We start from the raw sequence: 17,319 nt of genomic DNA on the forward strand, positions 1-17,319 counted from the left end.
GGAGCAAATGTTTTGAGAATGATGAGGGCAATGAATGTACAAATGTGCTTTACACAATTGGTGTATGTATGGATTGTGATAAGAGTTGTATGAGCTCCTAATAAAATGATTAAAAAAAGAACTGATTGGGATGCTGAATAGACAACTTAAAAAAAAAGCAATTTAACTATGGATGTGTATGATATATGAATATTATATCAATAAAGCTACTGAAAAAAAACCCACCAACTCAAACATATGTGACCTATGGTTTCCATGGGTGAAGGAGAAAGAGTTTTTGCTTAGGGGAAATTGAATTTATTTTAATGGTGGTGGAGCAATTTGGAGAGGGATGTCAGTGATGGTTGTACAACATGAAGAGTAGCATCAATGGCACGGAATTATACATGTGGAACTTGTTGAATTGGAGAATGTTGTATTGTGTACGTTTCTGCCACAAGTGAAGGGAAAATGACACATGGAGCAATGAGTACAAGGGAGAAGAAAAGTTCTAAAAGTGATTGTGGAAATGATTGTACAGGTCATCTTGATATGGTTGAACTATTGAGTTGTATGATATGTGGATGATGTGCCAATAAAACTGTTACATAAAAGAGAGAGAGAAACATTTAAGGTAGGGAATTCACACTTCTAGAATCTGGTCATGGAAATGCAGGCTGATATGGTTTTTCAGTCCAGCAATACTCACCCTAGCAATACTCAGATACTTGCAAGAACAATTTCTTTAAATTAAAAGCACCATCCCTCCCCGCTTGGGTTCAGTCACTCACTCATTGTTGTTGAGTTGATTCCAACTCATAATGACCCTTTAGCATAGTTTGGGACTGCCCCAGTGGGTTTCAAAGATGAAACCTTTGTAGGAGTGGAAGGCCTCATTTAAACCCATCTTCTTCTTTTCTAAACTTTCAATCATCTTTTCTTCAATATGAGCTTTTATTCTTATTATTAAAAAAATTAAACAGTTTTATTGGCATATTATTCACATATCATACAATTTAATAATTCAATTATATTAAGAAAAGTTGTACAGCCACCCCCCAATGGCAGGTTGCTCCTGCCAGTTTTGTACTAAAAGAAGTGTAATCACCTTTTCAGGCCATACATCCTTCTCTTCTCTATCTTTTATAACTTCGGTAGAAATGTCTGCTGATTTGGGATAACCTTAACACACATTTATATGGCAGCAACTTTTCCCTCTCTCTCCATCTTGAAAAAACGAAGTCCAGCCGAGGTGAGGTCTCATGAGTTAAAGTGGTTATAAAGTTGTACATTTAGAGGGAGTGATAGCTGGTTCTTGGGTGCTAGGCAGGCTCTCTGCCTCTTTGCTCCAGAGACTGGATTAGAAGATTCCATGATCCGGGACTAGAAGCCTGTCTTCTTCTTGGTGTTTATCCTTATAGTCTTGGACTCATACAATACGTGTCTTTTGGTGACTGGCTAACTTCACTTAGCTTAGTGGTTTCCAGAACCCTGCATGGTTTCATTCCCGCCTTTTGTTTTTAGGGATGGATAGTATTCCACTGTGTGCATGGACCAGAGTTTCTGTATCCATTCTTCTACTGATGGGCATTTGGGCTGTTTCCAGCTTCATGCTATTGTGAGCTGGACCGTAATGAACGTGAAGGGGCACATGCCTGTTTGTGTTCCGCCTCTTATTTCTTGGGGGTGAATGCTCAGCAAACACACGGCTGGGTTCTATGGATGGTATTTCTATGGCCAGTTGTCTTAGGTAGTGTCATATTGTTTTCTACAAAGGTTGTAAATGGCTTTTATTCTTTAAAAATCTTGAACAGGTTTGACTATAATGCACGTCATACAATTCAATGGTTTAAAAATATTAAAAAAGAGTTGCACAATCATCACCACAATCAATTTTAGAACATTTTTTATTACCTGTACTCCTTATTATTAGCTCCCCATTTCCCTCCAGCCTCATATGCCATAACCCTAAAAATGTATCAATCCAATTGTCTCTATAGATTTACCTATCTTATAGATTAACTTCTCCTGGCATTCATATAAAGGAAAACATACAAAAACCAAAACCAAAGAACCATCCCCCACAAAAATGCACCCCAGCAAAAATAACAAAACGGAAAACTTCAACCAAAAAGAAAGCCAAAAGTGAAGAAAAACATAGAACGAACAAAATGGGTCAAAAGGGAGATAAAATAATAAGGCGTTAAATTTTAACCTAATTACAGCTGAGTTCCAATCCACTTTCCAATGTACTCTGATGGCAAGGCTATTGACATCCCTGGTCCATGGTCAAAGGGGATTGACTAGAAGCTTAATCCACATGTATTCTCATATTCATAACCCATAATCCCTATTCTTTACGGGAAAAAGTAATCTGAGCAGAGAAAAGGTGGAAGACAATCCTTCATTCAGGCAGTTTGCCATTGGCCTTCCACCAATGTATCAGTCAGTGGCTCTACAAATGTCCTGAGAATAGAAATCCGTTCTTTGGCTAGGAGGGTACCTCCACTACCAATGCTGTCTAGTCGATTCTGACTCAAGGTGACCTAAGTAGTAGAACTACACTCCACAGGGTTTGCCTGGCGGTGACATTTTGAAACTAGATCACTGGACCTTTCTTTTTAAACGTTTCTAGGTGGCTTCAACCAGCCAATCTTTTGGTTAGTTGAGTCTGCAACCATTTGCACCAGGCAGACTTCACATGAGGTACAGAGTAGAAATTTGGAGTGGAGGAAATTGGTACTTTTCTTCCTTTCTTTTTGATTAGGGTACTGTGCTCTCTCTGAGCACTTGTGTTTATCTCAGACGTTGCGCTTCCTACCCAGTGTTCCATTACTGACTTGCTCTTCACTAGGATAAGCAACTTGACATCAGAGTTCGTGTATTACTCGAGTAGTTAAAACGGTACACGGTGCAAGGATATCTGTGTTTATTGAATGACCAATGAGTGCTGAATGTAGGAACGCTATCTGAGATTGTGCATTAGAACTTAAATCCTCCACCTGGGCCTCCATCTATGAGGGGTACGCTATCCCTGCCATCATGCGTCTAGATCTAGCTGGCCGACATCTCAGCGACTGCCTCTTGAAGATCCTCACTGAACGGGGATATTCCTTTGTCACCACTGCCGAACGAGACATTGTCTGTGATATTAAAGAGAAGCTATGCTGTGGCCCAGAGTTTTGAGAAGGAGATGGCCGTGCTTGGTCCTCCCTGGAGAAGAACTATGAGCTACTTGATGGCCAAGTCATCACTGGGGGCAATGAGCGCTTCTGCGGCTCGCTGCTTGTAGACACTTTTCCAGCCCTCTTTCATCGGTATGGAATCTGCTGCCATACACGAGGCTACTTACAATAGCATCATGCAGTGTGACAGTGATATTTGCAAGGGCCTGTTTGCCAAAAACGTCTTGCCTGGAGGCACCACCATGTACCCTGGTATTGTTGATCGCACGCAAAAGGCATCCCTGCCCTGGCTCCCAGCACCATGGAGATTGAGGTTATTGCTCCTCCTTTGAGTCAGTGTTCTGTGTGGATAGAGGGCTTGATCCTGGCCTCCCTGTCCACCTTCCAGCCGATGTGGATCAGCAAGCAGGAAGATGATGAGGCATACCCGTCCACTGCCCACCGCAAATGCTTGTAAGGAAGCTGCTTTCCCTCCTAGTCTACCTTGCATACAGGCTGACAGTATTCTGCTTCTCGGAGTCTCCCAAACCACCCTCCCTCATCTCTCATCCATCACTGCTGTTTGTCTACACGCGTGCAATTTGTTTGTGTTTCTAATACTTATTGCTTTATAAATAAACCAGACTAGGACTTGCAAAAGAAAAAAGAAAAGAAAGAAATGAAAGCACAAATCGTTGCTTTGAAAGATTTTACAATCAAGAAGTGCTGTGCTAGGTTGTCAGAGCTCAAATGTGGTTGACTGGGTGCTTCCCTCCATGGTCGGGCCCTGTTGTACAGAAAAGAGACGCACAGATGATCCAGCACTGGAACCTTTCTCCTGCCGCATTTGTACTTCCTGGGAGAAGGTTTGATGAAATGTTACATTCCATGCTTGGTACAGTGTGCACCCACATTCCAGTTCACTAGCCTGTATGGTATTTTCAGGGAGTTGGATAAATTTCTGGAGTCGCAGGGATCTGATATGCAACCAGGAGAGAGAGAGGAGCGAGGGAAAAAAGAGGGCTGAGCATTTTGAGATGACATTAAATTATCTTTTGACACCAGCCATATCTTTTTTATAACAGAAAATGGAAACAACTCCGTCCTTGACCTTCAAAAAGAAATTGACTTACCTAGCTTAACTATTCAAACAAACAACTGTGTACTCTCTTCAATTCCTATGATGATTTAGATTTACTGTAAATGCCTGGATTTAATGAACTAAATTATGCTATTTAAATGCATTTTGTGAATGGTATTGTAGTTTGTTGCAAAGCATTATGTCTATGCTAAAGTGTGCTGTAAATGATATGGTATGGAACATATGTGCTGTATTCATAATTTAACTGTTGTTGCGGAGTGCCTTCTTGAATAGGACACAGTGAAAAAGGAGTCTTTATTTACCTGGCGAAATGAAGGTGATATCTCAGCAAATCACTAGGTCTTACTGACCTTGGCAGAATTACAGTGCTAATATTTTCACATGGATGAACTGTTCTTGAACAATTTCTCTAATGTATATGGCAGAAATAGGCTTTCCATTAAAACTGGGTGTATATGGTATATCTTCTCTTTCCATTTTTTTCCCCTTCAACAAACATTTACTGCAGTCATTGCAAGGATAATTCCATCTCCATTACGGTTCATGTTTTCTCCTGGCTTCTCCATGGCGGAGATGATAGAATACAGGGGCTTGTCAGACAGTTATGCAGGTGGTCTCTAAAGGGACCCGCATTAAACAATTTCCCCTTTTTTTCATTTTGGGCCTGTTTAAAAATATATATGAGTATGTATCTATCTATATCTCTATATTGTCTGTGTGTGTGTGTGTGTGTGTGTGTGTGTACAGGGAAAGAGAGAGAGGGAACCTTCATTAGTAATATAGGCTAAGCCAGGCTTTCTACATGCAGGCACTGACCAGGTACAGTCGATTATATTGGAGAATAAAGCATTTTCACTTTCTATGGAAAGGGTCATCTCAATTGAAAGAATAAAGTGGTGCCTGCCCAATTTTTCTTTTCTTTTTTTTGATATTTAAACAGCATTTTTTTGTTATAACAAGAGGGACATTCAGTAAGTACATGGGTAAAAAAATTAAGCTAACAAAGGAATTTCATCTCTAAATCTATGAAGCGATGATGACCTGTAGTGTGGGAATTTAAATTTTGATGGCTTTTAAGCATTCGACTCACCCGACCCAGAAGTGAAGGATTAAAAAGCAAAGGCCAAACTGGAAGAGAGGCCCTTTCTTTTCCTCCTTGTAGTATAGATGTAGATTTGAGATTGCTCTTAGTAGTATTTGAAATTCTGAGCATTCTGCAAAAAAGTAGAAAACAAGTCTAACTCATCAATAGACAAGAAGCGAGATTCATCAGGGGCGTATTAGAGGACTCTTTCCCGCGTGCTGTGTCTCTTTGCTCACAGTCATTGCTCACAGAAATCTGAGAAGCTGTAGAAGGCGCAGGCACAGACTCAAGGTCTGGCTTGATCTCCAACGTTGTGGAAAAGGCCTGTACAACATGGGGCAGAACCCTGAGCTCCTCCATACCACCTAGACAGAGTCCAAGGAGAATGACCTCTTGGGAGTATCCATGTCAGGGCCAGTGGTTCTTTATAAAATTTACCAGTGGGCTTAGAATGAGGTAGGAGTCCATAATGCTAGTTAAGTGCTGGATTAATAAGTGAAGAATCGGTGGTTCAAATCCATCCAGTGACAGCTTGGTAGGAAGGCCTTGCAATCTGCTTCCAGAAGTTCTCAAACCCAAACCCATTGTCTTCAAGCTGGTTCTGATTCATAGCTGCAGGAGCAGTGAATTTTTTAACGTGGCTCTTCTAGCTAAAGTCTCTAACTCCTACCAAAAGATCTTTTCCTGCACGGGGCTGAGAAGAAGATGGGGAAGATGCTGATAGAGTTCACCTATGAGTAATTGTGGTTAGTATTCCTGGAATGCTGTCCTGTTGTGTATAAAATGAGCCCTCTGAGAAGCAGGAAGAGAGATCTCATTACCAGCAAGAGCCAGGAGTGCAGTGTGTCTGCACCTGAGATCCCTGCACAGTGAGCCTCCTGGATCCAGAAGGCAGCAATACCACTGGAAGGGCAGCAGCAGACCAGGAATCTAACCCCAGAGCAAGTAAAAGCTGAGGGTTTTGTGCAGGAGGCTTGGCTGTGGAATGGGTCCTCTGGGCACTTACTTCAGGGAGCTGGCCTGGTGGCTCACAGAGCTTGAGCTGAATGCCTTTGGGGTGAGGCTTCTAGTAGAGTGGTATGCCCCTTTAGCAGACCTGAAGGGACTTTGTGAATGTCCTGGTAAAAAACTATCCTGAGCACTTCTCACTGGCATTACAACCTTTTAACTTCCTTATTAAGCCCTTTGGTCATGAATGTTGTCTCCAAGTTCAGCAGAGCCATTGTAATGGAGATGAAAAACTAGAGACTTAAAATAGAGAACACTAATTAGGACAACACAATTGGAATCCTATAAAACAAAGTATAACTGCCCCCATAGGGTTTCCATGACTATACTGTTTATGGAAGCAGACTGTTGTATCTTTCTCCTTTGGAGTAGCTGGTAGGTTTGAGCCATCAGCCTTCAGTTAGCAGCTGAGTGCTTAACCACGGTGCCACCAAGGTTTTCTCTCCTAAAGCCACGTACCCTTCAAAACACAATGAAGCAGAGTTCCACTTGGTGTACCATGAGTTAAAATGGACAATATGGGTACGAACAACAACACAGAATGAGTACAGAGCTAATGAGAGTTCTGAGCTCACTTCAAAGGAGAGAAATAGCAGGCATGAGGAACAAAATAACTCCTCAGTAAAAAGTGGAATTTTAAAAAAACAACTGTTTTTCCCCTCTATCAAATATACCATAACTTAATGGATTTTATTGGAATAATTCTTTACTATTTAAAAAAATCATTTTATTGGGGGTTCATACGACTCTTAACACAATCCATACATACATCCATTGTATCAAGCACATTTGTACATATATTGCCATCATCATTTTCAAAGCATTTTCTTTCTACTTGAGCCCTTGGTATCAGCTCCTCATTTTCCCCCTTCCTCCCCGCTCTCTCCTGCTTCCCTCCCTCCCTTCCTCATGAACCCTTGATAATTTATAAATTATTATTGTTTTTTTCATGTCTTGCACTATCTGATGTCTCCCTTTACCCCCTTGTCTGCTGTCCATCCCCGTGGGAGGGGGTTATAGATAGGTCATAATGATCGGTTCCCCCTTCCTCCCCCCACCTCCCCCTTACCCTCCTGGTATGGCTACTCTCAATATTGGTCCCGAGGAGTTTATCTGCCCTGTATTCCCTGTGTTTCCAGTTCCTATCTGTACTCATGTACATGTTCTGGTCTAGCCAGATTTGTAAGGTAGAATTAGGGTCATGATAGTCGGGGAGAGGAAGCATTAAAGAAACAGAGGAAAGCTGTATGTTTCATCGATGCTATATGGCACCCTGACTGGCCCGTCTTCTCCCCATGACCCTTCTGTAAGGGGATGTCCAATTTTCTACAGATTGGCTTTGCACCTCTACTACACATTCCCCACCTCATTCACATTATGATTTTTTTTGCTCTGGGTCTTTGATGCCTGATACCTGATCCCATCGTTACCTGAGATCACACAGGCTGGTGTGCTTTTTCCATGTGGGCTTTGTTGTTTCTCAGCTAGATGGCCGCTTGTTTATCTTCAAGCCTTTAAGATCCCAGATGCTATGTCTTTCAATAGCCGGACACTATCAGCTTTCTTCATCACATTTGCTTATGCACCCGCTTTGTCTTCAGCAATTGGGTCGGGAAGGTGAGCATCACAGAATGCCAATTTAATAGAAGAAAGAATTCTTGCATTAAGAGAGTACTTGAGTAGAGGCCCAATGTCCATCTGCTTCCTTAATACTAAACCTATAAATATATGTATGTAGATCTATTTCCCCATTGTCATATATAAATCTATTTACATATGTACATGCCTGTATTTAGATCTCTAAAAGTGCCCTTTGCTTCCTAATCTTCCCTCTAGTTTCTTTTACTTTCCTCTTGTTCCACTATCATGTTTGGCTTTCATCTGGGTTTCAGTAATTCCTCTTGGCTACATTGCCCTTGATCAACAACTTTTTATTGTGAATTAAGTGAAGGTTCACAGAGTAGATCACTAGTTTTACATTCAACAATCCATATACATTTTCTTTCTTTCTTTTTTTTTAAAGATCATTTTATTGGGTGGTCTTACAGCTCTTATAACAATCCATATATCAATTGTGTCAACATACGTTGCCTTCATTATTTTCTAAATATTCACTTTCTATTTGAGCCCTTGGTATCAGCTCCTTTTTTCCCCTCCCTCATCCCTCCCACCCTCATGACCCTTTGATAAATGATACATTTTTATTATTTTCATATCTTACACTAACCGCTGTCTCCCTTCCCCCATTGTTTTTGATGTTCTTCCCTCTGGGGTGGGGTGTGTGGTTATGTGTCAATTGTTGCGATCTGTTCCATCTTTCTCTTCTTCTCTCCCCACCTTCCTCTTACCCTCGTGGTATCACAACTCCCTTTTCTGTTCCTGAGGGGCTTACCTGACCTGGATTCCGTGTGTCATGAGCTCTTATCTGTAGCTGTGTACATGCTCTGTCTAGCCTGCCTCCACTGCAATCCTTTCAATGTTCTATCACTCATGCCCTGTTTTCTGTTTTCATCCATCCTTCTTTCCTGCCCCTCTATATTTTGTCCTTGGATAATTGATGGCTTAAAAAAATTTTTTTTTTCATTTTAAATGGTTGGATATTCTAACCCCGTTGCTGTTGTTAGGTGCCATCAAGTCAGCTCTGACTCAGAGTGACTCTGTGCATCACAGAAGGAAACAGTACCATCTTCGCAATTGCTCCTATGCCGGAGCCCATTGATGCAGCCACGAGGTGTGTGGTCAGAGGTGTGGTCAGTTGCGGACTTGCAGGTTGACTAAAGGCCATGTTTCACCAGTCTCTGTCCGAACAGTAAGCTTAGTGTCTTTTGTGATTTTGAGTCGTGTTCCTCATTTTCTCCCATCTACCCAGGATGTCCTAATGTGATTCTTTTTAGAGCAGTTGGTAGTGGTAGCTGGGCACCATCTAGTTTTTCCGGTCTCATGGTCGTGGAGGCTGATGTTTGAGTGGTCCATTGTTTTATGTGACTAAATGTGAAAAGGCAGATTTAAAACATAATAATAAAGGAGTTAGTTTCACATGGAACCTTCAATGCTGGAGAGAAGTTCATAGGATTTGTTACACACTTACGATGACTAACCTTCTTTTCATCTCTGCGGTGTACCGTCACACACGATAGCAGTGTTTTTATTATTTGGTGGAGGATGAAGGGACAGCAGCTTTTGGAGGAGGTGCAGTCAGATTTGTAGGTTCAGGAAAAAATACTTGAAATGTAATTAATTATTAATTTGGTGAAGTCAGTAATTCAGTGCTGCCCACTCACAATGATCTTGTAGAAGAGTGGGAGTTCAGAAGACTTTGGCTTTCGCACAAATTTCATGATCATTGCCTTCTTGTTTGGCCTCACAAGGGATTTCTCTTGTATTTTTTCTTTTTCATAAATGGGAGATCATGTTTTTTGCTACCTCATTAAGGGTACAATGAAACCATGGATGCTAACACATCAAAATGATAAAGTGTCATGATTATGTCATCATGTTTTTCCATTCCTTCTATCTGATAATGACAGGCTTTTCTTGTTATTTAGTATTCTTTCCTTCTTTTTCTTTTACTTGGACATTTGTTGGGAGCAGTTCAAAAAGTTGGGTAATGTCAGATTGTGGTCTTATCCCCTTAAGAAAATGCCTTCCCGAGGAAGAGGACAGTAGGAAGTGGGCATTGCAACACACACACACACACACACACACACACACACACACACACACACATCTTGCTTTTTTCTTTTCTTTCTTTTCCCAGAAGGACTTAAAATAACCATCAACTAAATTTACTGTGTCAGGTTATCAGAGTTCAGTTTTATTTTGAAGATGTTTCTGAACTTGAGTTTTTTCTCTCTTTTCTTCTAAAGGTTCAGAGAAGAAATCTACAAAGGTTCATCTCTAATTGGACTGCAGAAGAGCATCATAATCCAGACACTGGACAGAGAGAATTAATCCAGTGGGAGAGTTTTCTCATTTTCATAAGATTGCTTCTGAATTTAGCAACTTAGAATTAGGTGTATGTAAATGAATAGACAGTCAATTTTGATGATTTGCTGCAAGAAAAGAGTTGGTTTAGTCATTTTTCTATGTTGTATTTGACATTTTATTCAGAGTGATCCATTTAATATGTCTCTTGGTAATATTCTCTCTATATTTATTTTGGAAGTAACTGTAAGTAGCATAACTAATATTTTAAAATATGGTAATGACAAATATATTCTAAAAATTTTAAATTGGAACTCAGCTATTTCCTTTTCTTTTAGAATGTGGCACGAAGAATGCTCAGGAGCGAGGCCAATATGATTTTTGTCAAGAACGTGAAAATGTTTAGCAGTGCAAGCTGAAATCTCAGCTACTGTGTAAAGGTCACCAATCACTGGAGACACAACCAGGCCATTTCTATGTGATTGACCATCATGAATGTGTGGAACAAACAGGTTGAAGTCAGTTATGAACATAACATTTCCCATACCCACAGCATAGGATTATAATGACAGAGATCTTGCATTTCTCTCAATACCAGAAGCCTAGGCTTTTAGATGGTTATTTCAGTAAGGTGCTGGACTGACACAAGTTCAGGCCTTGGAGAAGTGAAGTCTGTATGGTACCTTGAATCCTGAGACCACATTGATTAGAACTTTCCTCACTGTATCATTTGGAACATGTTCGGTGTCAAGACATGGAAGATTTGATTCAAAATGGCTGGCATAATTTAATATATATTGATCATTATACATAACTCAAAAGTTCTGAATATAATCGATTCAGATGAGATTATCCAGAAACTCAAATAATGTGATGGGTATCCCATTTTTTACTCCCGATTTCTTGATTTTACTTTCTTCCTCTTGGCTTTTGGTGACCTGCTTCCTGGTCCAGGGATCAAATTTAAGAGCTTTTAGATCTATCTACTAGTTTATCCATTTTGTTGGTATTCCAGTAGAAGTCCTATGTAGGTCAACTGCTGGCTCCTGAGGTAGTAACTGGTTACGAGATAGAAAATGTGATAGATTTAGTTCACACTGATTGGCTGACAGTGGAGGATGGGGCAGATAATACAACTGCCCCATTGTAACCACAAGAAAAAGTACAAGGATGGCTTTTGGTAAAACTAAATGTCCACTGTGTGGTCACCTTGAAAGGATAATGAGCCAAACTTAGAACATCTTATAATTTCTCTTCAAGTATGGAGATAACCCAAGAGAGTGTATTTGTTTTGAGAAGAAGCTGCAGGTCCCAACCTTTGATTATTGCAATGACAAACACGGTAGCTCTCCAATCTTTAGTAGAGAGTCCACTGTTCTCTTTATCTGAAACATCCTCCCTTCTTTTTTCCTTGATTCAACTCATATTATCTCTAAGAATCATATAAAATGGTGCAACCACTGTGAAAAGTAGTATAATGTTTTCTCCAGAAATCTGGGCACAGAAATACTGTATAACCCAGCAATCTCTCTACTTGGTATATATCCTAGAGAAATAACAGCCGTGACAAGACTAGATACATGCCACTGTGTTCATCAAAGCCCTATTCATAATAGCAAAAAGATGGAAACAACTTAAATGGCCATGAGTGGAAGAGTGGGTAAACAAACTCTGGTACAGACAATGGAATACTATACAATGTTGAAGAATAGTGATGAATATTTAAAACACCTCACAACAGGATGAACCTGGGGGACATTATGCTGAGTGAAATTAGTCAATCATAAAAGGATAAATATTGTATGAGACCACTATTGTAAAAGGTGCAGAAAAGGTTTTAGTCCTAATGGAAACCTTCTTTGGGGGCTACCAGGGGTTGGAAGAGAAGGGAAGGTGGGGAAGTCCAGACTTACAGGAAAGACAGTGTTCACCTGGGTGAAGGCAAACGCAATATGCAAACAGAAGGAGGTAAAGAGTAAAGCTAGAGATGGGAAGATCAGCAGTTACTGAAAGACAAAGTTCAGAGGGTTAGAAAAGAAGAAAGGATAGATCTGTTCCAGTCAGTTGGCCAAGTAGCTGTCTTCTAAATTTCCTGGCATAGAAGAATGAGTACTTCCAGCGCTTCATCAGCTTGTTGAAACATTTCAATTGGTATTCCATCAATTCCTGGAGTTTTTTGGCTAATGCCATCAGTGCAGCTTGAACTTCTTCCATTAGCACGATAGGTTCTTGCTCAGGTGCTACCTCCTGAAACGGTGGAATTTGACTAGGTCCTTTTTGGTACCGTGGCAGCATTTTTTTCCATCTTCTCTTGATGCTTCCTGCATCATTTAATATTTTGCCCATAGACTCTGTCAAGATTGCAACCTTAGGTTTGAATTTTGAGTTCTTTCAGTTTAAGATAGGCTGAGTGTGCTCTTCCCTTTTGGTTTACTAACTCTCGGTATTGGCATATTTTGTTATAATATTCAGCTTTGTCTTCTTGAGCTGCTCTTTGAATTTTTCTTTTTGGAAAACTTTGACTTCATCATTTTTCCTTTTGCTTTAGCTACTCGATGATTAAGAGCAAGTTACACAGTTTCTTCTGAAATTCACTTGCTCCTTTCTTTCTTTCCTGTCTTTTTAATGACTTTTTGCTTTCTTCATGAATGATGGTCTTGATGACCTTCCACAGCTCATCACGTCTTCTCTCATTAGTATTCAATGCATACGTCATGTGTGTCCATTCGGTATTTTTGAAATTCAGGAGGGATCTACCCGAGATCATTTTGGACTCTGGCGGACTTGTTTTCATTTTCTTACACTTTATCCTGAATTTGCGTCTGAGTACTTGATATTCTGTCCTGCAGTATCGCCTGGCCTGGTTTTAGCTGCTGACAGTGAGCTTCTCCAGTATCTCCTCACACAGATAATTCAAGTTGATTTTTGTGTCTTCTATCTGAAGAAGTCCATATGGATAGTTGCTTTTTGAATTGTTGAAAAGAAGTATTTGCTTTGAATGTGTTGTTTGTTTTTCAAAATTCTATCATGTGACCCCCAAGTCCATGTTTTCCAACTACTGTTCCTTACTCTTTGTTTCCAACTTTTGCATTCCAATCACCAATAATTATCAATACCTTTTGATTACATGTTTGATCGATTTACAACTGAAGAAGCTGATAAAATTCTACAACATTTTCATCACTAGTTTTGTAGTTGGTGCATTCATTTGAATAATAATTGTTGTGACTGGATTTCCTTAAAGGTGGATAGATATAATGCTATCACAGACAGTACGGTTGATTTTACAATTTCCTTTTTGACAATGAATGCCACACCATTCCTCTTGATTTTGTTACTCCAGCATAGTAAATATTATTTTCCTATTCAAAAGAGCCAATACCAGTCAATTTCAGCTCATTAATCCCTAGGACATTGATCTTTATGACTCCCATTTCAATTTTTGGTGACTTCTAATTTTCCTAGATTCATACTTGGCACATTCCAAGTCCCAGTCATTAGTACATCTTTTGCGGCTGTTTCTCCTCTCAGCAAAATGAAGATCCCAAAAGGCTCCACTCGCACAGACTTTACCTGACTCACGTCACCCGGGTCGACTCCACGCCAAGAAGCCAGCTCCTTCTCAGTTACGTTTCAAGTGCCCTCTGACGCAAGGGTCCCTCAACAAGATGGATTGACACTGTGGCTGCAACAATGGGCTCAAGCATAGGAACCACTGTGGGGCCGGTTCAGAGTCAGGCAGTGTTTCATCTGTTGTGCACAGGGCTGCTAGGGTCGGAACCAACTCAATGGCACCGAACAACCGTCTACAGAAGCCACATCTGTCCCTTACAGAGTCACTAGTGGTTTGAACTTCAGACCTTTCAATTAGTAGTACAGTACTTATCCACTCTGCCACCAGGAGCATAATACAGTCCTATGAACTATTGTATTAGGGTGCAGCCAGGGCCAAAGGCAAAAGCTTGAACCAGATATGTGCCAGAGAGCTTTGCCTTTATTCTTTCATTGGTTCTTATTCATTTGGTCAAATGAGGGCATTTGACTTCCCGCTTACCAGATCCTCACAGGAACACCAAGAGTAGTTCAGGTCTTACTCACCCCCAAATAAATGCCTAAGTTAGATTGTAAGGAAATACTTCCTGACATTGGGATGGATTAAAAAACAAAACAAACAAAACAAAACAAAAAGAACAGTAGAATTTTCTCAGGTTCTAGTGCAACTAGATTGTTTAGATATAATACTGGTAATATTTGGCATACATCTGACAACCTATCTCTTTCTACAAATCTGTGAACATTTGACTGACAGAAATAATGCTGAAACTTCTTAAATTGAGCTGCAAGGCCCAACAGTCCTCAGTCAGTAAAGCATAAAATATGTCTGTGTCCCTAAATCCACCACTTGCCCGTCATTTTGCCAGACTGCAGTGGCTTGTGTGTTGCTGTGATGTTGGAAACTTTGTCCTTGGTGTTTTGGGTCCCAGCAGGTACGCCCTGCGGGGCTCCACCAGAGACGAAGAAGCTCGCTGGTCAGGACTCCACCAGAAGGAACAGTTGAAATGCTGATGAATAGCTTCAACATACTGTCAGGTACCCCAGGCCTAATGAATGGAAGCAGGACACTTTTGTACTTTCCATGTTTGTCCGTAACATGTCCTTGCTTTTCTCTGTCATCTTGAAGATATGGAATATAAATATACTTGCTATTTTAATGCTTTTGTCTCCTAACGATCATCTGTGAAATTTCTGGTTTTGTTTCTTTTGATTGATTTCTCTCCTCATTATGGATGATATGTTCCTGCTTCTTTTATGGTTGGGAATTCGAGTACCAGACATTGTGAATTTTGTGAGTGGGTACCCCCTAAAAACCGGAATTGTGCTGGGTAGAGCAGACCTTTGGTAGTACACATTTTTCCTGCTAGGCGAACATCAAGCAACTCACTCTGAGTTAGTGCACCCAGTGGCGTCGCCTGTGAAGGTTCTTTTTTGCCACTGTGAATTTTTTCGTAAAAGCAGTTTTGTTCAAACCTCATTTTTTGTGATGGCCAATTTAAGAGAACAGCATGTGTCTGTGAAATTTTGTTTCCTGCTCTGGAAAAATGCCACAGAAACGGTTGCGATATTGAACACAACTTATAAGGACAGCGCTATGAGAAAAACCTCAAGGGTATGAGTGGTTTTCTTGTTTCAAAAAAGGTAAAATGTTGATTAATTACATACCTCGTTCTGGACTTCCATCGACTTCCCGAATGGACAAAAATGTTGACTAGTAGTGCATTTGGAGTTTTTTCCACCAGGTCAGACTGCTAATCAAGCTTTCTATTTAGAGCAGTGGTTCTAAACCTTCCTAATGCTGTGACCCTTTAATACAATTCCTCATGTTGTGGAGACCCCCAACCATAAAATTGTTTTTGTTTTTACTTCATAACTGCAATTTTGCTACTGTTATGAATCTTAATGAAAATATATGATATGCAGGATGTATTTTCATTGTTACAAATTGAACATAATTAAAACAGTGATAATCACAAACAGTATGTACTTATATATTGTGAAATATTTATTTCTAACTGCAAATAAATGAAATCTTGTCTTGAAGCATGGTGCAGCATAGGTAACAGTCTTAATATAACAACAGTAAACTATATTGCTACATTTTATGACAGTATATGTAAAAAGTCAGTACAAAGGTTGAGATAGCTTCTTTCTCACCAGATCAAAAATTCTCTGGGAAGTCTTTGCAAGAGCACAATGAAGATCATCTTCCACAACAAGTCTACTTCTGTATTTAGACTTGATAACCAACAAGCTGGAAAATCCTGTTTCACAAAGATATATTTTTGGAAATTGGAAGAAGAAGGCGCAACACAGTTTCAGACAGAATAGGATATGACTGCAAACACTTGATCCAGAATTTTGTAACTGGCATTGTAGAGAAATCAGTCTTGCTGCATCACTGTTGATAAGTTCAATGAACTCCTCCGGTGCTGTCTCAGGAACATCTACAACGTTGACTGGGAATGGGCTTCTGGTAAGTGCAAATGGGGTGTCAGGTAGATTGGAAAGTACAATGAAATTCCATCTGCAAGCATGTGCACATGTTCTTTCACAGAAATTACCATCATAATCCTTTTGTCTGGTTCAATGTCATGCTCCTCAAAGAAAGCAGATAAGGAAGGCAACATGTACATTTTATTTTCCAATGGCCTTAGCTGTCCCCTGTGAAAGGGTTGATCAACCTCCAAAGGGGTTGCAACTCACAGGTTGAGAACCTCTGATTTAGAGGTTCTGAAAAGATTGCATAACAGTGTGTGACCAAAAAAAGGCCTGATTCGTTGCAGACAGGTTTTGCTACTACGACAATGCACTTGATCACACAGCCATCTCTGTGGGCCATTTTTTGGTTAAAAACCAGTATGCCTCTCTTGCCCCAGGCACCTGACTCATCTGACCTTGCTCTGTGAAACTTCATTTTGTTTCTGCAAATGAAGGACATAAAAGGACAGCAATTTGACCACATAGAAGAGGTGAAGAAAAAAAACGAGGGAGGTGCTGTCAGCCATGCATGCAGATGAGTTTGAAAACTGTTTCCAAGAATGAAATTGCAGATTTGACAAATGTATTAATTGTAATGGAGGGTACTTTGAAGGTGATAAGGTTGTTTTGTTAAAAAAAAAATTAAATACATAGTTTTGGGAAAAAAATTTTTTTTTGGATATCCCCTTGTACAGTGTTTGATGCTGGCTTATTTTTTATTTGTGAACATATTCTTGGAGGTGTTCCCCCAGGGGCTTTCTGATTGCTTGAACATCGATTGGTCCTCTCAAACTTTGCTTTTCAGCTTTATAAAGAGGGACCCGAGCAACCTTGAGCCTAGAGTTGGGCTCAGCAAACTGAAGTTTGCGAACCATATGCAGCTGTTTCGGTATGAAGTAAAACTGAAAACGAAAAATAAAACTAGTATTCCGATAATGGTGATTTCATTTGTTTGTAAAAATATATTTATGGCTCTCGAATAAGTTTTAAATTGTTGTGAGGGATTGGCTGTCTTAAAAGTT

General features: G+C 40.1%; 1 pseudogene; it reads right to left on the reverse strand.

Moving 5' to 3' along the window:
* Nucleotides 1-5,545: 5,545 nt before the first annotated feature.
* On the reverse strand, nt 5,546-5,741 carry LOC115870206 (annotated as a pseudogene).
* Between the last annotated feature and the right edge of the window lie 11,578 nt (nt 5,742-17,319).

Source organism: Echinops telfairi, unplaced genomic scaffold (assembly GCF_000313985.2).
Source record: "Echinops telfairi isolate 266 unplaced genomic scaffold, ASM31398v2 ScPeMD7_443;HRSCAF=831, whole genome shotgun sequence".
Lineage (NCBI taxonomy): Eukaryota > Metazoa > Chordata > Mammalia > Afrosoricida > Tenrecidae > Echinops > Echinops telfairi.